Source organism: Ictidomys tridecemlineatus, chromosome 13 (genome assembly GCF_052094955.1).
Source record: "Ictidomys tridecemlineatus isolate mIctTri1 chromosome 13, mIctTri1.hap1, whole genome shotgun sequence".
Classification (NCBI taxonomy): Eukaryota; Metazoa; Chordata; class Mammalia; order Rodentia; family Sciuridae; genus Ictidomys; species Ictidomys tridecemlineatus.
The window spans coordinates 54,230,396-54,254,822 of NC_135489.1; the positions used below are offsets into that span (position 1 = coordinate 54,230,396).

Below are 24,427 nucleotides of genomic sequence, written 5' to 3' on the forward strand. Positions count from 1 at the left end.
AGCTCTCAATGCACAAAACCTTGGAAGACAAATTGCATGCAGGCCATACTATTTTTGTTTTATTTAAAATTTCCATCATACTCACATTTTTGGTTAGCCATGAAAGTGTCATCTAATATTCATGGAGTCACTAGGTTTTCCTAGTGCTTTTAACAATGATTGTCATACTTTATCATTACCAAACCTTAAAACTGGAGCAAATAAAGTTTCATTATCTCATGTATCTCTATTCACCATTCAGCACAGAGGAAGCCCCTCAGGATTCTCTAGAGGACCCTGGCAATCTGCATTGTGACCAAAGAGTCCCAAATGGGCAGGGCTTCAGGACAGGCACAGTAGTGCTCTGCAGAAGCTGTCGTGCCCCTAGGAGATGTTCTGGAAATCTTTAGTTGTCACAATGGGGAGGCTCAACTAACATTTGTGAGAGAGAATGGTAATTGTAGACTTCTTTCATCTCCTTAGTTGGATTTATTCATAGTGCCTTTTTTTTTTTTTGGAGGATACTGTGAATGGGATTGTTTCCCTGATTTTTTTCTAAGCAGATTTATTAATGGTGTATATAAAAGCTATTGATTCTTCTATGTTGATTTTATAACCTCCTACTTTGCCAAATGTGTTTATTAGCTCTAACAATCTTCTGGTGGAGATTTTGGATCTTCTACGTATAAGATCGTATCATTCTGCAAATAGTGATGATTTGACTTCTTCCTTTCCTATTTTTATCCCTTTTATTTTCCTCTCTTGCCAAATTACTCTGGCTAGAATTTCTAGGACTATACTGATTCGAAATGATGAAAATGGACATCCTTGTTTCAGGTCTTTAAAGAAATGTTTTAATTTTTATACATTCACCATGATGGTGTTTTGGGTTTGTCATATATATCCTTTATGATGCTGGGGTAAGTTTCCTCTATCCATAGTTTCTTGAGTGTTTTTATTTTATCATGAGTGGTGCTGAATTTTGTGGAAGACTTTCTCTGAATCTATTGAGACGACTGTGTGATTTTTGTCCTTAATTCTATTTGTGTGATGAATTAAACTTATTGATTTGAATATCTTAAACCGTACTTGCATCCCTGAAATAAAATCAACTTGGTCACAATGTACAATCTTAATATGTTGTTGAATATGATTTGCTAATATTTTATTAGGGATTTTTTTTTGGTCTAAATTTCTCAGGCATATTTGCCTGTAGTTAGTTGTCTTTCCTTAATATGTCCTTATCTGGTTTTATATGAGTGTGATACTGACTTCATAAAATGAGTTTGAAACGATTTCATTTCTTTCTATCCCAGGAATAATTTAAAGAGCATTAGCACTAGTTCTTTTGTAAATTCCTGGTAGAATATTTTGTTTTTCCTTTAAAAATTCTGTTACAACTCACTGATTTTTATTTTATTACTGACTAAAATATGATGACACACTGAAAATCATTGCTCTATTTGGATGCACAAATTCTCCTAGGACTCTTCTTGCATATATATGAAGAATAGGATGGATTTCTTTTCGTGATTTCTTTATTATTATTATTATTATTAGTTCTAGTCAGTACCTTTCGTGATTTCTAGAGGGAGTCTTCCTATACAACAAATAAAATTCCAAGTGGAAATTTACATTAGCACCAAAGTAGTCATTTTTCAAAGAATTAAATGTCATTGGAAGAGCTTTGGTCCCAAAGGACAAAAACCAGGGTTAATTCTGACTCTGAAGCTTAATTTTGTCCTTAAATAAACAAATGTCAATGAAGTTAATTTTCTTAGCTCAAATGCAGAGATGATCCATGTGTCTTGTTGGAAGGTAGTGTATAAGGGTTGGAGAGGACAATGATTATAGTTTGCAGACAGTGAACGCTATAAAGAGTGAATTGTTACTTAGGTCTGTGCACAGGAGTCTGCTTTCAAAGCCCTTTAGTCAATAATAGTGAACTAGTAACAGGACAAAACCTTCACTGGGCACTTACTAAGCCCCTTGCCCAGACTGACTCATGCAATTTTCATAGTAAGTACTATTAATATTGGCCCTTTTTGAAAATGAGCAAATCAAGGTTCATGATTACGTCACAACAAAATTCTGTCTGTAGTGATGGCAGATTTATGTTTTGAACCCAAGGAGTTCTGGTTCTCATGCTTGAATACTTAACTACTCGACTTCACTCTCTACTTAATTAAGGCAGAAACTAGCATCGTATATTGGTGTATCTGAGCATTTATAAAATTTTCTATAGAATTAAATATTTTTTTGCAAACTAAATGCTTACCATATTTGAGAATAATCAGTGAAGAAAAAAAAGTACACTTTAAATATATTTCATAGAAACAAGAATGCAATCAACAGCCCACCACAGAAGATAATCAGATATCAGCTTTGAAGCTTGTAGGCTAGCAGTTTTCTGAACGTACATACATATGTGTGTGTGTTCATGTGTGCACTTGCACGGGCGAGCGTGTATATACTCACGTGTTTGATGTTCACGTTCTCAAAAAGAGATCACCAGGGCCCTAGGAGGGATACAGGTATGGCTAGCGCCCTAGGAGGGATACAGGTATGGCTAGCGCCCTAGGAGGGATACAGGTATGGCTGTTCAGGAATATAAAGTAGACTTGAGACTTAGCTGTTAGAGTGCAAGGGCCTCTGAGTCCTGCCCTGGTGACCCCATCCCTGGCACCTGGGGCAGAGATTAGGCCTAAACCTAGCCTTTGATTCTGGGCTCTAAGTCTCCCAGTGGTTGAAGAAATACACTTTTTAGCTGGAGTGACCAGGAAATCATGGCCAAACAGTCCATTTGATGTGGCTGGTGTGTCCAGGTAAATGAGTGTAAATGCTCAGGGAAACTTCCGAGAGATGTGCCACCCATCCATGATTTTCAGCCTGAAGGTTGGATCGGCACAAGAGGTGCCCTGTGTAGAAAGGGGTGCTTTTTCTCTCCGCAGTCCTCCCCTTTGGAAGATTTCAGTGTTAGAGATCTTTTTTTTTTTTTTTTTTTCCTGAGCGCGGCTCTGGGATGCTGTCCAAAATCTATGTTTCTAATGAATTGTGCTGCCAGATTTAGGAAGAGCCAGGCTCCTCTTTGGAACTAGGCGAACTGGGCTCATTAGAAACAGGCCTTGTCATCTGCCATCCAGTTCTCACCAGGGCCGGCAGGAAAACCCAAGCCTCTGGCTCCCACACCCCACACAGCAACTGCCAGATGATGCTTGGCTTTGTTGGAAGGTGATTTTGCTGGTTTACAAATTACTGTCTCTGTCGTGTGCATCCGAATTAAGAGGAGTGGTTGGTTTTGAAAGGTTCATCTGTTTGATGATGAAAGCAGAGTGACTTTCTGAGGACAAATTCAGAGTTTGATGTGCTGTCTTTGCTCATGTAGTCGCTGTGCCACCTGTGCTCCAGGGCAGTCCCGGATTCACTTCAGTGTGTGACCTTGGCGACCTAGCCACCCTAGAAGGATGCTCTTGGCTGAGAGAAATGAGAAAATCCACTGACCTCATTTGCTTCCGTCCTGTGAACCTCTCTGTAGGTTTCAGAACACCTGGGTCTGAACAGGGGAACTTCAAAATACCTTATCTGACTAGAAAGTTCTTTTATAGCTGCAGGAAAAATGTTCCCAGTCCCGCTTCACAGATACCTGGGATTCAGGAGGCCCGAGGATTTCTCTCATTTGGCTTTCAGCTGAACATTCCAGAATAAAACAACAGAGGCCCCTGGTGCTAACTGTCAGGACATGGCACACAGAGCCGACGTGTGGCATGGATCCCTGGTGAGACTCTATCACTTAACAGGCCTCTGATAGCCCCTGTGGTCTGTTTTCTACAGTTAGTGCATTAATTTTCTTTATTCATGGTTACTGTTTTTGAGGTTTCAGTGACCTATGATCAACCACAGTCCAAAAATATTAAGTGGAAAATTTTCAAAATAAACAATTCCTAAGTTTTCAATTGCCCATCGTTCTGCATAGCACCATGAGATCTTAGATTGTTCCACTATGTCCTACCAAGGATCTGAATCATTCCTCGTGCTGTGTATCTACCCACTTGTGTTCATTACTTAGAGTGAACCTGGGTTATCAAAATGATGGTTATAGTATCATAGTGCTTATGTTTAATTAACATTATTTTACTTAATAATGGCCCACAAGTGCAAAAGTAGAGACACTGGAAATTCAGATATGCCAAAAGAAAGCATATCTTTCCATTTAATGAAAAGGTGAAATTTCTCTACTTAATAAGGCAAGAAAAAAATCATGCTGAGGTTGCTAAGATCTACAGTACAAGATATGTTCAGACAGAAGTCACATTCACATTACATTTCTTAGTATATTATTGTACTCGTTCTATTTCATAATTATAGTTGTTAATCTCTAATTGTAACTAATTTATAAATTAAACTTTATTGTAAGTATGTATGTAGAGGAAAAAAACATGCTTTACATGCTTTCAGCCATCCATGGGGAGTTTTAGAATTTGTCTCCTCCCACAGATAAGCAAAGGGGGGTCACTGAATCCATAGACAATGCTGCATAAATTCTCAGATTATTCAAAGATGAACAAGAAGTTCAAATAGCAGGCTTATGCAAACAGTTAATTGTAGAACTACTATTATTCTCCTCCTCTTCCTCCTCCTCCTTCTTTTGAAGTATGTCTTTCTATTTTTCCTCTCAAGCATATCTACTTCAGGAAGTGTGGAGAGCACAGAGCCTGGTGGGAAAAGTGTATCTGGTGATAATGACATGTCCCGATTGGAAAAATTCTGGGGTAAGCAGAATTGGGGTTTTACTGTTAAGCTAACATGAGATTACCTATCCTAACAAGTTTCAGGCACCTTGTTTTTCTAAATGCTCTGTCATTTGTGTTAAAACAGGAAAATGTGACATCTAACCTTTTTTTCCTGAGAAAAATAATCATTGTCCTCCATGTTTTGCTAATAATAACTCCCCACCCCCAACACACACCCCATTTATTGTAAGAGCTATAGTGTCTGTAATTTGGGGAACCACTACCCAGCTGGGGTGTATTTGATTTTGTCCTTCGTACTTGAGCTCTTGGTGTGTATATGTGCATATGTGGGGAAGTATGCGGGTGCAGACGTGTATATATGTGTGTTACTGGAAGGTGAAGACACTATCAGAGATGTAAGAAGTAAACACAACTGTCTATAAGGAATGAGTTCTTCATTTTTATTTCCAAGATCTGTCATAGTTTCATGTTTTTCATTTTGCATTGAAGAATTAATCTACTCTTTTAAAAACATCTTCTATATTTGTTCATTAGAAAAATTAGATCTTTTAGTATTTGCATTTAAACAGTTTTCTCCATGTCAACCATTTGCTTATAACTCTCTGAAGAGCAGATTTGCTTGCTTAAGTTGCGATTTTCCAAGGGCCATTCTTAGTTTATCTGGAAGCACAAATAGAAAGGAAAACAGGGAGGGGCAAGGGAGTTGGGGTGAGGGGAGAAGATGAGAGAAAGCCTGACCCTTTCACGCGTAGACCTACCTCTGAACAGAAAAATGAAGGCAGACCGAAAATCTTCAGAACTATCATTTGTTTCGTGCAGTTGCTGATGACACGCTGGGGCAATTTCCAAATGGAACATTTTCTTGCTATCACAGGGAAACAGCACATGCCAGGGTGGGTTCTGATCTCTGTGGCTAATATCTCCATCTCCTGTTATCAGAAGCAGAAACACGAATGAAGCCTGATGTCCATTTGTTTGAAAACTAAATGGAAGAAGAAAATTGAACCTTGATGCACAGAAATAAACACACACAGAAGGGATACACACAAACACAACCAGGGAAATCCGAATAAGATAAGTGGGTTGTGCCCGTGTCAGCATCCCAGTTGGGGAGAGTATAGTATGGTATTACAAATTGTTAACCTTTGGGGAAAGTGGGGAAAAAAATACAGGGGATCTTTTTTTTTAAATTACTTTTGAATTTATAATAATGCAAAACCTTAACTAAAAATTTGGAAAAAGAAGCAAGAAAACGTGCATGCTGTATTTCTTTAAAAATAAGTGAGATATTTAATGTGTCTTTTGAAAAAGAATTTAATTAAAAGACAAAGTGCCTGTTTTGCTTTTAAATTAAGTATTGGTATGTCTCACAGCAGCTAGAAAGTGAAAGAAAACAGAAACAGTAGACTTCAATTTGTAAGTTTTAGAGGCTATGTTAGGTGGATTAAGTCAATAATCCAAATTATAGTGAGAAATACAAACGCAAGGATTTTTTTGTCTATTTTTTTAATAAGTTATGTTAGAAATACATTTCACCCTGATTGAAAACATCTAGGCTGAACTAAAACTTTTATGACTTGTTGGAAAAAATAATGGAATTAGTCAAGCCCATTATCATTTATGGCTACAATAAAGGCCTTTGCCAATACAAAGAACTTAACTATGTTTTTTAGGGATGAGAAAGAGAGCCTTCTAGGAAAAAGGCTTCAGGATGAAATGTGGGTTGAGATGAAAAGATCATTAACTTACCACGTTGACTATTGCAGTGGATGAGGAAATTGAGAAAAGTGAAGCCTCTGTCATCCATCAATTCATCTATCATCTGTCATCTGTTACCTCTTTGTTATTCAGAAGATACAATTTAAGCTCTTTAAGGTTAAGATAATTGAATTATTTTCTACATAAAGTATTACATATCTAATACAACATATAAAAATGTTACCTAAGATGCATTTGAAAGAAATAATAGAGACGCCCTGAATAATCCCTTCAGGTTTCCCAATAGTGACACCTTGCCTAACCATAGTATCATATCACAAGCAGGAAACAGACACTGATACAATCCATAGACCTTATTCAGGGGGAAAGACTCTTCTTGAAACCAATGAAATCATAGTTTTAAGGTTATTGAAGCAAGAGTTGATTAACTACTAGTATACTTTCCAAAGAACACATCCAACCCCCTGCAGTTAACTATTTTGTTTAGTTTGCTTCAAATTTTACAGGTCTAGAGGACTTTTCTTCTCTTCTACCTTCCCTCTGTACCTTTTGCTTGCTGACATCACACCCCCCCACACACACACACACATATACATACACACACCTGTTTTTTGACTCTAAATGGCCACAGGCCACTATGATATGCTTCAGATATTTTCTGACACAAACTTGTTATTAAAAAGCTGTGAGATGGATTATTTGTAGCAAAAATTTTAGAAATGAGACTTTCTAGAAATGGAATAATTAAGTTCCTTATAAAAGATATTTTACTGGTTTGGCCATGTAACTCACCAGTAAAGTGTTGCCTATAGCATGCCCACGGCCCTGGGTTCTACCCTAAGCAACACAAAGAAGAAAGAAAGTTAAGTTGTGAAGGAAAGAAAGACTACCTAACGACTTGTCACAGTCCTTGAGATTTATTAAGTCCTTGCTACAATACAATGAAGCTATTCAGACAACTTGAGGTTTAGTTGTGTATATGTGTGTGTGTGTGTGTGTGTGTATTTTATTTTTTCCTTTGTACTTGAGCTTCTGGTGCGTGTATTGTGTTGTTGTTGATGTTGTGTTGTTGTTGTTTTAAGATACTTTCTGGAGTTTGAACCCAGAGTCTCATACATCCTAGGCAAGCACCGAGCTACACCCCAGCCCTTTTTATTTGGTTTTAAGGCAGGGTCTTGCTAGTTGCCCAGGCTGGCCTCAAACTTGTCATTTCTTGACTCAGAATTCCAGGTAGCTGGGATGAGATTTTTGTTTTGATATGTGATTTTGTAATACTTGGAGAAAGCAATGATGTTAAAAGGAAAGGGGCTTCCCTTTCAAATGTCTTCTTTGAGAGAAAGAGTTGAGGCAGGAGACTGGATACCATTTTCATCTGATTCAAGCTTTGAGCTGCCTATGGGGCATCCTAGGGGAGAAGCCACGTATCTGCTTGGAAAAGGGTCAGCAAAGAAGTCTGGGTCAGCTGTGGAATGTAGGAAGAGGGTGGGCCTACCGTGTTGGAGGCAGGACAAGTAAATTAGTAAGGAATTTATACCGCTATTGGCCAAGTTAGCCAAATAAAGTTCATTGGTGGTTGAGCACAAGCAATTTGGGGAGTCTGAAAAACAAGTCAGGTTGGAATGTGTTGCCGAGCGGATTAAAGATAAGGAGGCAAAGAAAGTACCTATTGCCTATGAAGAAAAAGAAACAGGGAAACAGCAAATAGCAGAACAAATTGGAGGAAGCTATTGTTTCATGTGAATATTCCTTTTTCTTTCTTTTTTTCAAGATAAGAGCTATGAGAGCTGTGATTCTAAACCTTGACGCTACATTAGAATCACCCCGGGAATGAATCCAGTGCCCAAGCATCTGTCAAGAATAATTAAATCAGAACCTCTGCAGATGGATCTCCTCGATATCTCTATTTTTTAATCTACACAGTGAGTCCAGTGGACAGGCAAGTTTGAGAACCAGTGTACTGAACGTGCCTTTAAGCCACTCAAGGTGCTTGTTAAAATGCAGATTCTGATTCAGAAGCCAGGAGCAGGGCCCATAGTTCTGAATTTCCAATAAGCTCCCTGATAACCGCTGCTCCAGGAGGGACAGTACACGCGAATAGGAATGATCCAGAAAAGAAAGAGGATAAAGACAGGGAAGAGAGCATCTAACTCAAGAGAGCGAGATGAGGTGTGATGCCCAGCACCTGGGAGGCCCTGGGTAGGGGGAGAGACTTTGCAAATGGACATCAGAAGGAAGAAGCTGCAGGATCATATATTTGGTAGTCGGGGAGAAAAAGGAGATGGCGCTACTGATTTTGATGGTCATAGTTTCCCTCCACACTTTTCCTCTTTTTATGCTTTCTGCCAGCTCAGACCAATCTCCTTCATAAGGACATCTCCCTTTTTCTGTGAAAGTTAAGAGCTGAGGCTGTAGCTCAGTGGTAGAGCACTTGACCAGCATGAGTGAGGCCCTGAATTCAATTCCCCGAGAACAATAACAACAACAAAATGTATTTCTGTGAAGGTTAAAGCCTAAAGTATACTCTAGGGCATTTAGCCCTTATATGGCCTGTTTTATAGACAAGGCCCAGAGAGTCACCTCTTCCCAGGAAGACAGAGTGAGGCTACTTACAAGTCTACATATGCCTTGCATAGAGACGTTTTATTCTCTCTTTGCAAGGTTAGCATTAGCCCAAGTCACCAGAGTTGGGCTGAGCCCACCACCAATGAGGGTTATGTCAGCTTAGCCTCTATGCTATGCTTCTCTTTTAGCTAATGACTTGAGGAAAATCTTTTTTCCTATGTCTGCTACTGCTTAAGAAACATAACCAGGCAGCTGATCTGTGCCTGGCCTACTATAATAATGGTATTACCCTCTCCTGAGCTCCTGTCTACCAGGTCTTCTTGCTATTCCATGGCTTTTCTCAAGGTGTAATTACAACAAGTATATCACTATTTCCATTTTATGGCTGGGTAGACTGAGGCTTACAGAGGTTAAGGAACTTGCCTCAAGTCACATTCTTTAAAGTAACAGAACTGGAATTTAAACCCCAGCAGTCTGATTTGACCTCATGCTGTTAACTACAACAGTCTTCTCCTCTTCACATGCATTGGTTAATGAGGTAAGCCACGCAGGGCCACAATTCTTCATGGATCTCTTGCATTTCTGTGTGTCTATATTTTGCTAGCAGAGGCACGGTCACCTTTGTTCCAAACTATATTTTAAAAGATGCTTATACAGCAAACAATCTTGGAACATACACGTAGTGACTCTCTCCAGATCAAAGGGCAGGCAAGCGGGTGCCTAGCGTAAAAGATTAGCATCCCTTATATCTGAGTTCCCTCTACTGCGTCATTATTGCTGCGGCTGCAGGTATCATCAAACCCTCTTTGGTTTGCCCTGTGGAAATGGGGAGCCAATGTAAATGCTGATACTCTGGCTAATGTATTGTGAAAAATAAACTGACCTTTGTCTCCACCCCAGGAGTTTGATGGATGTCAGCATCCATGAAACTATAGCAGGTTAACATCCCTTCATCTAGTTCTATTTTATGATCATACAAAGACAGCAGATTAGAAAAAGGGGTGAAACAGCTGATGCATTCTAGGGACACAGCACTATGGTCCCTAGATGCGTTAAATAAAATTCTAGGAGGTCATTGTTTTGCACCAGGCTCTTACACTAGGCCCCAACAGACCAGCCTCAAATGGAGTCATTCATACCAAAGTTCCATGACACTGAACTGAAAACAGTTTTCCGATCTTCCAAGAAATCAGGAGGGAGAGATAACAACCATGTTTCTCCCACAGGCCAGTTCAATAGGCATGAAAATTAAATTCCCTCTGCTTAACCTGCTGTTAACCAGTCCGTTATTTTTCTATGTTTCTGTCTCCCTGTTCCTACCTTACAAGAAAAGGAACTTTGAAATAATGAATCTGTTTTTTTTTCTTCTGGGTTTTGGCTTTTTGCAGCATTTTTCTGTCTGTAAAACCTACCTTTTTTGCTCAGCTCATTGGAACATGCATTCTATTTTACAGGGAAAAAAAAGTGCTGATTTTAGAATTAGAATTTAGAATTTTAAGATTGCAAATAAAGCCAATACAGTTATTTAAATTTGTTGTGATTGTGTGAGTGTGTGTGTGTGTGTGTGTGTGTGTGTGTGTGTGTGTCTTTTGACACAGGGAAGGCAGAAAAAGGTGTAAGTGCAGACCAGTGAACCCTTTGGGCGGATTGCCAAAACCCCTTGCTTACCCAGCTGTTTTATAGAGGATACTAGGACGCTCCAACCAGATCGGGCTTTCAGAGCTAAGATGCTCATTTCCTGCTGCTGGGAGTACTAGCAACTGAAAACCATCCTCTGAGTCTCTCTCCTAATTTGTCTAGAGATGCCTTGCCCAAGGTCATGCCTCATCCTATAGGTCAATGGTATGAGGCTAGGTGAAGGAGGAAGGAAGTGGCAGGTGTGTATAATAATCTACTCCCTTCTCTTCAACATAGAACAACCCGATCTCAGCTCCAGAGCTTCCTGAGGGAGACACGAGTTTTCTGCCTATTTTGAAAAAGCATCAAGTTTGACTCCTTCTCTGCTTGAACTACTTCCTTCACTCACAGTGTCAACCCTGAGAGCTCTCCGACAAAATTCCAGCACACAATCTCGATGCACATAGCTTAGAGAATGATTGCCAGGGAACCAACATTTATAAGAGACAGGTCTCTCATAAATCATGATATAAAACAAAAGGTTACACACAAAATGTGTTTCCAAAAATTTCTGTGTGCTTTTAAGTCACAGTATTTTGGCATAGATAGGTTTAAATAAGCCATTCAAAATACCACCTATAGGCTCAACAAAAATAACATCGCTAATACAAATCTTGATAGCTACATGAAAGAAATTATATTTTTAAGCATTAAAGTTTTGATAATTTTGTAGTATGTTCACTGAATTACTTTTTCTGACACATTATTATACTAATAAATAAAAAGCAATAGAAGAATCATTAGCTTATCACAAAATGCCCTGATGGAAATTTTAGCATAATTGAATTTCTGTTTTCCCTTGAGATACAAATACAGTGAATGTATCATAGATTATGTAAATGGAACAGTGGGAAGCAAGTCATGCCATTTAATGTGTCCAGGAAAAATATATTAACCTCCTTCAGATGTAGGGTTTTTTTTTTTTTCCTCCTACAGATGGAGGCAAAAAGACCATAAGCTTTGTTGGAATAAAAAAGCTGTGACTGTGCAACCTCTCTAGAATAGATTTGGAGGGGAAAGTAATAGTGACTACAGTTGCACCTTGCTCTTATCTGCAGTTTTACTTTCTGCAGTTACCTATCTTCAGCTGAGGTCCAAAAATATTAAATGAAAAGTTGTAGATATAAACCATAAGTTTTAAATTGCAGACCCAACTGAAAACTGTGATGAAGTCTTGTGCTGTCCAGCTCTGTCCCAATAACTGTTTGTCCAGTGTATCCATGCTGTATATGCTACGCACCCATTAGACACTTAGTAGCCACCTTGGTAATCAGATCAACTCTCAAGGTGTCACAGTACTTGTGTTCAAGTCATCCTTATTTTACTTAATAATGGCCCCAAAGTATGACAGTAGAAATTCTGGTGATTGGGATATGCCAAAGAGAAGCCATAAATTGCTATCTTTAATGGAAAAGGTCAAAGTTCTCAATAAGGAAGAAAAACAATTGTATGTTGAGTTTGCTAAGTTCTAGAGTAAGAATTAATAGGAAGAAAACCATAGTATTTATAAGATTCAGTACTAATACATGGTTCCAGGCATCCCTTGGGGGAGTCCTAGAACATATCTCTTGCAGATAAGGGGGACCACTGTACACTGAAATGACTTGTTTCTGAACTGAGAGTAATAAACAAGCAAGAAGAAGGACAGAGCAAAGGTCAGATAGGTCAATACCAGGCAGATGTACTAAGGAATCCAAATTTTTTGGCAGTGACATCATCAGCTTTATTCTATCTATTCAAATTTGTATAGACATGACATCCAGCTCATGCCTTTCCTGAGGGTTAAAGGGTTACCATGCTTTTGGATTGTTTCTGCTTCCAAAAAACTAAGTGATGAAACAGAACACCCCTCTTTACCCCCCATCATTATAAGTTTTGTCCTGTTTGATAAGCTAATTAGTTTTATAAAAAAAATCATGCTGAAGGAGGTTTAATTTTCAAACTCTTTTGAAGAGGAAAGTTGATTACATAAAAGTAAAGTCAGCACTAAACTAAAATATTCTAAACCCTTAATTTTTTTTGTTTTACATGAGAAATGCACATTTCTCATGAACAAACGCATTGTATCTGCAAATTTCATCCTTATCGAGGCAACCAGTTGGACCAGTTACTTTTAATCAAGAGACTATTGTGCAAGGTCTAATATTCAACTCACTCATGTACACAAACAGGTGAGCTAAAGGCTTTAGAGTCTGCTGAGCATTTGGTTGGGATTACAGTATGTCTCCTACTCAAGGTAACAATCTTTAAATTAAAAAAGAAACCCAGAGATAACAAGTACTGCTGGTATAAACACACAGAAGTATTGGTTCAGAACCTTGCAGAGCTTATCAGCAGTTGTGTACAATAAACAGAACTACATTGTTCTCCTAACAATTAATGTATTGCTTCATATTCCTGGTATCATGTTATTCTGATCATTAGAACAAAAATGAGACAACAGATTGAGCAAGTCTTGACAGGGGAGCCGCAAAAGTTCCATCCATGGAAATGTTCTACAGAGGTGACACAACAAAGAAACACTTTGTCACGAGGCCATCTTCCCTGATGCCAGAAAACCTTCAAGATTTCTGAACATAGAGATATTGAGGGGTTTTTATTTCTACCCCAAATCATCATTGCTCAACGATGTTCTAGCAAAGGAAACAAAAAAAGTTTAATCCAGTTGAAATTTGGGTGCAGACAGCTTACCTTGAGATCAGCATTGAATTCAAAGGCAAAGTTTGATACTGTGTGTGTGTGTGTGTGTGTGTGTGTGTGTGTGTGTGTGCATAAATGATCAAGGACTCTTAATAAGACCATTCCCAACTCCAGGTGCTCCTAAGTAAAAAAATAAATAGACATTAAAGTGTTCAATGCAATGGCCAGAATATGCAAGGCCTCAATTTGTGTCAGTCTGTGACTATACACAGCTGGGGAGAATGGCTGTCTGTTTGGGTTTCTGGAAGGGATTTTCTACAGTCAGTCAGGTTTGCATTGCAGCTGTAGAAAATTCCAAGTACCGGGGATAGTGATATGTGTCTGTAGTTCCAGCTACTCTGAAGGCTGAGGCAGGAGGGCAATTTGAGTCTAGGAATTCAGGGTCAGCCTGGACAACATAGTGAGATGTCTAAAAGAAAAAGAAATGCCAACAGAGTTCTTTGATGCCTAATTTCTCTTACAGTCAATACCTCTTACCAACAGATACTTTGTGATACTTCTTAGAGAAATAATCTTGCCAACTCTCCTGGGCTGGGGTCAAGGATCATTTGGGGGATTTTGGAAGCTGGCCAGAATCTCCCAGAGCAAGAAAAGTTTTTTAAAATATAAAAAAACATGAAGAAGAATGGGTGTGGGCTTGCTGTATGTGGATGAAACAAGACAGTCATGACAGTCATTTCTGATTAAGAGTTTTAAATTGTCAGATTTTGATGTCTATGTGACACATCCTGGTACTCAACTTTGGAAAGAATACCTTGTGTTAAGTGAATGAGCCTAGCTTTTGCACTGTTAATGAGTTGTTCCTCCATGTTTACCATTCAGAAAAAAAAAATAGAAATTGCAAATAAGGTAAGCTTAAACCACAGAAGGTCTAACACAGCACAATCAATCAAAACTCTTGGTGAAGCCTACCAGTGCAAGTTGCATTGTTCTCATGAGGAAGCAAAAGGAACCCTGAGATACCATCTTATCTTACTCTTATTCCAGATAAGCCCCCATATCAATACTGTACTTGTCTTGTGGATGAAGGGAAAAGTGAACCTTTCATTTCTCCTTCTATTTTGAAACCTCAGAGTTCCCTCTTTCTATCAGTGATACTCAAGGTGAGTGAATCATGGCCACCTGAGCTCTGGTTCTGGTTTTGCTTTCAACATCATCATGAGACTCTGGTTAACAGCAGGAATGGCAGTTTAGACTTAGATCAAGAGAAAATACTTTTAGATCATTTACCTTTGGATGGCTTTTCTGGGTCTGAAAATAAGCAGTTTCTGCCATTCTAATCCAGTGAACTGTCTCTAGTTCGTATGACAGCCATTTGCCATAGTGCCATTTTTTCACACACACACACACACACAAAAAAAAAAAAATTAGGGGGCTGGGACTGTGGTTCAGTGGTATCACACTTGCCTGGCATGTGAGAGGCACTAGATTTGATTCTCAGAACCACATATAAAAATAAAGATCTATTAACAACTAAGTCAATAAATGGGCTAAGAAAATGAACAGACAACTTCTCAGAAGAGGCTATAGAATCATTCAACAAATATATGAAAAAAATGTTCAACATCTCCAGCAATTAGAGAAATGCAAAAATTCTTCTAAAATTTCACCTCACTCCAGTCAGAATGGCAGCTATTAAAAACACAAACAACAATAAGTGCTGGCGAGGATGTGGGAAAAAAGGCACACTCAAACATTGCTGTTGGGACTGCAAATTGGTACAGCCAATATGGAAAGCAGTATGGAGATTCCTTGGAAAACTGGGAATGAAACCACCATTTAATCCAGCTATCCCACTCCTCAGATTATACCCAAAGGACTTTAAAACAGCATACTACAGGGACACAGCTACATCAATGTTTATAGCAGTACAATTCACAATAGCTAAATTGTGGAGCCAAACCTAGATGCCCTTCAGTGGAGGGATGGATAAAAAAATGTGGCATATATACACAATGGAATTTTACTCAGCAATAAAAGAGAATGAAATCATGATATTTGCAGGTAAATGGATGGAGTTGGAGAATATATTGCTAAGTGAAGTAAGCCAATCCCCAAAAAACAAAGGTTGAATGTTTTCTTTGATATGAGGATACTGACTCATAATGGTGATGAAGGGGAGCATGGGAGGAATGGAGGAACTTTAGATAGGGCAAAGGGGAGGGAGGGGAAGGGAGGGGGTAAAGGGGTAGGAATGATGGTGGAATGAGTTAGACATCATTACCCTAAGTACATGTATGAAGACACGAATAGTGTGAAAATACTTTGTGTACAACCAGTGACTTGAAATGCGTAATATGAAATGAATTGCATTCTGCCATCATGTATAACAAATTAGAATAAATAAATAATTTAATAAAGAAAAAACAAAAATATTTTTAAAAAATAAATTTAGGAAACTATAAGTTTTCTGAATGGTGGGATAATGATCAAGTAGGTAAGTCAGGATTCAGTTTCATCTATGCCACCTCATTTGAGACCCTTTCCCTACTCACTTTAACTCCATCTCTTGCCTCACAGTTTGCTTATTTGCAAAATTAAAAATAGAATATATAGAGTTCTAGAAATGCATGATTTTTGTGAACCCTAGACAAACATCTTTTTTATAAATTTACAGATTTAGAATCCATAATCCAGGTAATGAAAGTAATAAGGAAAGAATTTTTCTAAGACAGAAGAAATGTTTTCATTTTTTCTTTTTTAATATTTGTAGGACATTTGGGCAGAAAGTTTTTATATGTTCGTGTGTGGGCACACGTCTGGTAACAAATTCGAGATGGAAAGTCAAACTTTAAGAAATGCTCCCTCAGGCTTTGCATCTGTCTATACCTGCTTCCACTCCAGGTTCAGCTTTGAATAAACACTGTGCTCTCAGCCAAGGACGAGTAAATCCAGTATTAGTCATGGCTGTCTTGTTTCCCCCACATAGAAACTCACGCTATTTCTCCTCCATGTTTTCCTATATTGTTTTCAATCTTTTAGCTTTGAGGAGATTTTGCCCAGATTCTAAGACTCCCAAGTGATCTCTACCAAAGACTAGAAATGCCAGAAAGGATATTTCTCCAATAAGCTTCTGAAATTACCTGACAGTAAGTAAGTATTGACTACAAAAGCAATCAGATACCAAAGAACTCTGCTTAGAATTTTCTGTAGAGGCCATGCACATCGCTGTGTTAAATTCATCCTGGACACGGAGAAAGACAGGCACCATCTCTACCTAGGCACAGTCATAGACTGGTAGATTGAGGCCCTTCCATATTCTGGCCATTGTATTAGACACTTCATGTACATTTCTTTGCTCAGTCCCCCACAATAGCATGGCAAATAGGCAATCTTATTATCTCCATTTTCTAGAGAACTCAGGTAACTTACCCAAGATCATTTGAACTTTTGCATCTGATCCCAAATGCTACTGTTTTAATTACTTGGAACATTGTCATCTGTTCTGAAGATCCAATCCCCTGAGGAGTTACTAGTTGAGAGTATTTTAACCCTTTCACTCTAGAAGAAGAATCTGAATGCGTCTCCCGACATGCTTATTTCATGTAGTAGTCACAAAGATAGTCTATTTGAAACTCAAGTTGAGAAAAATCAAGCATAGGAGCTAGTGCCTGAAGAAAATAAATAAAATTGAAGAGATATCTCTGGGACTATATCTGATCCTCATTTCAAGCAACATATTCTAGTCTTTTGCATTAAAAAATTTGAGTCACTTTTAAACTTGTGAGTTATGGTAGGAATGTGTAACAACAAATCCAACTATTATGTATAATGATAATGCACAATTTAAAAAGCAATAATAAATAAATTTATAAGCTACGAAGTTGGTTTCTAACAAAGCTTTTTTAAAAAATGTCTTTGTGATGGTAGAGCATTAAAAGGAATGTGTTCAAGACTGACGAAAGCAAACTTCCCACATCCTGTTAAGTCTCCAGTGTGTGTATTTGCAAAACACAAGCTTTGGTCTGCACATGTCTGATTTGCACAGTCAGTAGACTATATTAGAAAACATTTCAAAATCAATCTGTCCCAGTTGTTTGTTTAAATTTTGCAGTAACCTCTGTTTGTGGATCAGGGAAACATGATGGTAAAGCATGGATAAAAGTGAGACATCTTGGAAAGAAACTTCAATTTTCTTTGAAGTGTTTCAAAGCCCTGAGAGACAGGAAAGGGAATGACCATCATTAAATTACTCATTTAATTAATTAAATGACTAATTAAATAATCGTTTAATTCCTTCATCAGTTTTAAGAGTATTATCTCCATTCCCCAAGAAAAGAAACTGAGACCCAGAGAAAAGGACACAGATGTCCCATGCATCACCTAACAATTCAGAGGTTCTGATCAGGACTCAATGTGCTCACTTTTATCACTGTTGGCTTCCCTATGCCCCAAGGACAGGCAGAGGAATAAAATGTTCTTTAAAATTCACTTTTGTTATGTATATGTTATGAATTCTTATGAATTATTACTTAAGTTACTTTGGCATAATAATGTCACTAGTTCTATTGGGGGGGGCTTTAAAATTTCTGCTATTGGACTAGATCACTAAGTTTCCTTAGTCCCTGAAGGAAAAAAAAAATGAAACTATAAGTCTTGACTGTGCGGGAGAGCTTTGATGCCTCATGTATTTGTTTTAAATGTGGTATCTTCTTAAATAATAAAGCATGTCTTTGTGAGAGTCGAAATTCCTACATGGAGCAATCTGTGAGAGATTCAGATTCAAAAACTACAATTTGAAAGTGTTTTCAAGTCCTTGGAATAAATTGGTCTTAATTTGGATAAGGCTTATTAAATATGAATTGAGGAAAGTGAACATTATTTCTAATTCCTCTTTTGAGAATTTCAGACCCTGATGTTCCTGAGCTCTTCTTGATTCTTAGCTTTTCTACCTCAGGAGGCAAAGGTGCCTTGACTTAATGTGAGTGAAGCATCATATTTCACGAGGCAAATTCACAGCAAGCATCAGGAAGGCTGGAAAACCTTGTCTAAGCATTTGGCAGGTTTGGATTTTTTCTTGCCATAGACGTTTAAACATTACCAGGTTTTTTTGTCCAAGTACCTGTCTTGCAGAAATGGTCCCTTGCTTCCCTTCTAAGGGATACTCTGCAGAGGAAGTGGAGAATGAGTCACTCTCAGGGACATGAGGCCACAGAAAGGGTTTCAATTTGGACAGTCTTCTGAAACTGAGAGACAGGGCTGTGCTTCTCTAGGGACCAGCCTGTAAAGTTTTACCATGACAGCCTAACTGCAACAGTTAAGGACATCTGCACCAGGCCAGTACTACAAAACAGGGCCACCAAATATCCTTGTCATAACTAGACAACTCAATATTTATTTTATTACATAAACTAGACTTTAAAAAAAATAGCATCAACTTCACTTTTTCCCTTCTTGGAGAATGCCCTGAAAGTTTTCCTATCAACCAGTCTAATTATACAGATTATGGGCAAAATATATTTTTAAGGCATATTGCAACTTAGTTGGCCAACCTGCATCTGAAGTGGGAGGGGAGTTGATGAATTGAAAGAGGTCTGGAAGGACTAACATTCAATACTTGTTCCTCAATGATCCAAGCAATGTCACTGCAAACAAATCAATATGTGTATCCAAAGGAGGAAGTCTGCCCGTGCCTAAGAGAGAGACAACTTTTCATCCTGGATCCAAATGTTTCTATGGAATTAAATCCTTGGTTAAAAGTTGAGAGACTCAGACCATCCAAGGGCCAGTGAAAATAATGTTGAATATAAATTTGACTTAAAATGACTTAAGGAAAATTTTTCACACAATTGGAGTCCAAGATGCAATGGCTTTAAGGCTGCCTTCATTAGGGAGTTGTCTCCTCATTTTCTAGGTGTGGTTTAGCTGGTGTTGCTCTCAAGGCTGGGTTCACTCTGTCTAGATGAGTCCAGGAGACCCCCTTATCCACGGGGAGAATGGTCTGAGACCCCTAGTGGATGTCAGAAGCCATGGGTAGTACCTATCGACACTTCTCCCATACACACTTATAGATATTTAAACAATATATTGTAAGAAAAGGTATGTGAATGTGATTTTGCTCTTTGAAGAGTTGAGACAAGTATTAATGTTTTTGGACCATGTGTAGCCAAGGGTCACCAGAACAGCAGAAAGTGAAACTGTGGATTACAGAGCACTATTCCACAGCTGTCTCAGGGCTCACACCACTTACACTACATCCTGGGGAGGAGGATTAGGGAACACTACTACACATTAGGTCATACCCAGTGGGAATACCCAGCACTAACTGATTTTAAATTGAATTCCTGGTGCCATTCTTTGTGTTAAGGAGCCTGGGATGATCTTGATTGAGTTAAAATCATGAAGGGCCCCTCTAGCATGGTCATTCTCTCCTTAGCCCATGTCCTATGCAATGGATGAGGGGTGGCACGGATGGAAGAGGGACCTTTGCAATGCCTACTGTCCCTAAGAATATTAAGTATATTTTCTGGAGGTAAAAGGCATACTTATTGTACAAAATAATAAAGAAATTGGTAAATTTGAGCTTCCAGCCTAATTAGGAATATGCGGTTTCTTTCTTACTCATGGGAGCCTTGTACTTTTGTATGCTGACAAACTGATTCTTTCTCTATTGGCCATCCCATGGTGCCTTTGCAAATCTTTGGGCCCTCTGTCCCATCCACTATGCCCAATGCTGAAGTGACTTGCTCCACATGGGCACTGACCCGCTTTGATCAGGCGGAACCCACCAGCATCTGGCTGCAGGCCCACTCCCTGTGCCTCTGGCTTCCAGGGTTTCTCTGTAGATGACCATGGAAATCTGCTGGGTAGTGTATAGGAGTTAACATCCCAAGCAAGGCCAGAAAAAAGTACCCCAACATGCCAGTTGGGACTTTGTGCTGGTTGTCAAATTGGCTGGATTGAGAGAACTAAAAACCAGACAAACCACTAATATGCCTGTGGGTATGTCTATAAAGGTTTTTCCAGAGATAATCAGTGTATGGGTCAGAAAATCGAGGAGAGAAGACCTGTCCTGGATGTGGGTCTCACAGTCCAAGAGACAGAGGATCCATCTGAAAGAAAATCTCAGGGAAGAAAGCCTTTTGCAGTGCTTAGGTGTGCCCAGGCTTGACCTTTCTTGATTGGGCACAGTTTTTGTTTTTGCTGCCATTGTCCACGGACATAAGACTCCAGGTTCTTCAGCCTTTGAACATGGACCCCCCACCAGTGGCTCTCTGGGGCTTCCAGATATTAAACCTTGAACTGGGGCTGCATCATTGCTCCCTCTTATCCTGCGGCTCCAGCTACTGGTTTCCCTGGTTCTCCCACCTGCAGATGGTCATGGTGAGACTTCAGCTTCTGACTGTGTAAGCCAATCTAACAAATATAGACATCCCATGGGTTCTATCCCTCTAAAGAACCATGGACGAACATAGACTTCAAACTGAAAGTACCTGACTAGCAGCAGATGCAGGGAGGACCTTCTTTAAAGTTTTCTTCTCTGCCTGAAGACCAGATGTGTGAACTGGTTTCACACTTATTACTGAAATGCCATTAACCAAGGAAGATAAAAGTCCTATCACAAAGAAAGAGATGGAAAGAGAAATACCATACCTAGAACCTAGAGGAATTTGTCCCAGGCCATTGTTTCCACTAAAAATTATTTAATTACCACACTGAAATTGCCTATGGTCCACCCAATTCTCACTTCTCTCTCTCCCAGAAGAGGTTTTTTAGGCCTCAGTCTGTGGCCCCTCTTTAATTTCCATATTTTGTATGGTTCCTGGGAACATGCACATGGTAATAATTTGTAAGCCTTTTCTCCTATTAATCTGCCCACTGTTACTCTGTTTCAGCAAATTCAATCACGGAACCTTCAGAGGGCATGTTGGAACTACCCAGTATGCAAAGTTCTTCTTATCCTTTGGGTCTTTCTTTTTCTCCAAAAGAGTTTAAAGAATCTTATCCTTTAAAATCTCCCAGAAATCTTATATTATAGGTTGCTGTTGCTTTGCATAAAGTCAGACAAATATCTACAATGACCAAAACCTCAGTTGAAGCTAGCATCAAGATAATTTTTCTCATTTCCTTCATCTAAAAAAAGTTTTAAAAAATACATAAAGATGAATAGATAAAGAAAATGTGGTATATATACATAATGGAATATACAAAATGAGGTATATATACATAATGTGGTATACATACATAATGAGGTACATATACATAAAGAAGAATGAAATTATGGCATTTGCCAGTAAATGGATGGAACTGAAGACTATTGTGAAATAAGCCAATTCCAACAAACCAAAGGCCAAATGTTTTCTCTGATAAGCAAATAAATTATACAATAAGGGATGGAGGAGAATATAAATTCATTGGATTAGACAAGAGGGAAAGAAGGGAAGGGATGAGGAACGGGACTAGGAAAGACATAGAATGAATCAGACATAACTTCCTATGTTCATATATGAGTACATGATCAGTGGAACTCTACATCATGTACAACCACAAGAATGGGGTTCTAATTAGATAAGTTACACTACATGTATGTATAGTATGTCAAAAAATACACTCTACTGTCACGTATATCTAAAAAGAACAGATTTTTTAAAAAGAAAATAGAGTAACTAAATTTGTTTAAGACAGTTCAGGAAAGAAAATAGGTGTTATGCATGGTTTATTTGGCAAAATGACTTTGAAATAAATAGGCTATAGGTAGACAATTTATAACATGCAGGGATTCAGGAAATAGTGTTTGAATAAGCACTTCCTGAAGAATTCAGTAGAGAATAAACTTCAGACAAATAAGAATAGAGAAGAAACAACTTGAGATTTGGATATGATCATTAAAAGTATATTTAGGTACAGAACTAAAATTAAATGAAAGGAACTAAAACTAAATCAAACTGGAACTGAAGCAAAAGACACTGTAGTTTTAAATGGTTATATTTTTCAGCCAACGTTTACTCAGACAACTACCTAAAAGTGGAGGGAAAATGGAAAGTATTTAGGAAAAACAAAACAGTTTTGCTGACTGCCTTATGGGTATTAACAGAGTAATGATTTACTTCAAATCAAGTTCTTGGAGGAAGGGGAAGGGTAAAAGTTCTGACTTCAATATTGTTCACAGCAGGGAACCATCAGCAGAAAGACAAAAAGTATGTGTGTGGGGGCGGTGCCCACTGGACGAAGATCTCTATTTATGAGTATTCATAAAGGTAATGAATAGGAAAAAAAGGGAAAAATTCAATCCTTTCTCAAAGTTAAATAGTATTCCAGAGCAAGAGGGAGAGAGAGTGAGGGAGAGAGAGTAAGAGAGAGAGAGAGTGGGGGAGAAGGAAGGGAAAGGGAGGAAGAGATATATGTCTGATTACCTTAAGAACAAAAGGAAAATGAAAGTCCATAAAAGGAAAAACCATAAGCAAAGTCATACCTACACTGGGGGAGGTAGAGAGGACCAGGTTCCAGCTCAGCTTGTTCAGGAAGATGCTGTGAGGTAATATTCAATGTCATTTTCAGAGCCTTTAATGCCTTCCCATGATTTCCTAAAGGTTTCAACTCCTGCCTTTGAGGGTGAACCACACAGTAAGAATACAAAAATCGTACCTTCCAGCCAATGCATTTTCCCCGAAAGGCAAATATGGACTAAAGATTACAGGGAGACGCTGAGTATCTAGGGGTTTCTTTTTTTGCAATGCAGGGGATCAAACCCAGGGCCTCCCACGTGCTAGGCAAGAGCTCTGCCTTTGATTACCCGTCCCCCTCCCTAGCCCTAGAGACATCATTATTTCTACTCAGTTATCTGAGATAAAGGCAGACCAAAAGGACTTCAGATAATCTTACCTTTTATTTCTTGTTTCATGTTAAGACTATATAAATATGTTCCAAATACAAACAAGTTATTCATTAATTTATCTTCCAGACAGCCTGCATGCATGTTCAACTAATTGTTGGGTCTAGTAAGTGTATTCACAACGTTCCTAGAAATAAATGATGCATTTGTTTCTTATAAGGCCTTCGAAATACAGCAGAAACTACCAGCCAAATTTGAGTTGTTGAAATTATAGGTCCAAGTCAGATTCACTCTATCTCCTCTGTAGGGGAAAAATTGTGAGGAAAATTTCTCTTTATTTGTAATTTATTTGTGGTTATTTCTTGGGGGAACTTACAACCCAGTTATTTGTTTATAAAGCCTTTTTCTCAGATTTTAATTTCTCTTGAGCAAAGAAAGCAAGCATCCCAGTCATAGGGAAAGGCTTGTTACCTTAAGTTAATGGAATTTAAAAAAAAAAAAGCCGAAAGTCTGTTTTGTTAGAAACAAAACAGTCATAAGCCACATAGATGACATCAGACTTCAACATTGTTGGTCAAACCTTGATGTTTCTCACTCTTAAGTCTTGGTAGGAAATGTGAGTTAGTAAATACATGAAAGGAAGTCATGATTCATCATTGCTATTTCCATCATTCAAACAGAAAAGGACTAACATGAATGTTTCATTCGATGCTTTTCGTTGTTGTTATTCTTTTTTTTTTCCCTGTTAGATGGGCGGACTTAAAGCAGCAGGAATATCTGTACAGCACAAAGTCACGGGTTCCAATGTGAACAGCCTTGGGAGAGAGGCTGGGGCCAATTCCAGAAGCAGCTCTACCGGATGCAGGTGCAGAGTCTTGCTCCTGTTGGTGGAAATTTGTAAAAGGGTTCCTAGTCTCTCAGTGCTCTTGGATTTAAATTACCTTCCTGGTCACCACCTTCAATATGGAGCTGGATTTGTAATTAAAGGGGCAGCACAGGAATATACAAATTTGAGATTCTGGAATAGACAGGAAAAAAATTCTGCAGACCAAAGTTATACAAATGAAAACAAAAAAAAAGTTTTGGTGTGACAACAAATGCATTAAATGCTCTCTTTATCATTAAATGTCAAACAGCAACAAAATATGGAACCAACAGCAAAATTACAGTGAAACCCCAGTATGCACTTAGTACTCACGTTTGAATCCTGAAGCAATACAACATTTCTTTGGCTTCTCCCAGCTGCACAGCTGTTGTTTTGTTTTGT

At 38.5% G+C, this 24,427-nt stretch overlaps 1 long non-coding RNA gene across 1 annotated transcript; it reads right to left on the minus strand.

The window, feature by feature from the left end:
* Positions 1–5,156: 5,156 nt before the first annotated feature.
* Positions 5,157–24,427, minus strand: LOC144369866 (uncharacterized). The gene is made up of 2 exons (XR_013429695.1): positions 24,359–24,427; positions 5,157–5,659 (listed from the first exon to the last, which is right to left on the minus strand). It is a non-coding gene; the product is annotated as an uncharacterized LOC144369866 (long non-coding RNA).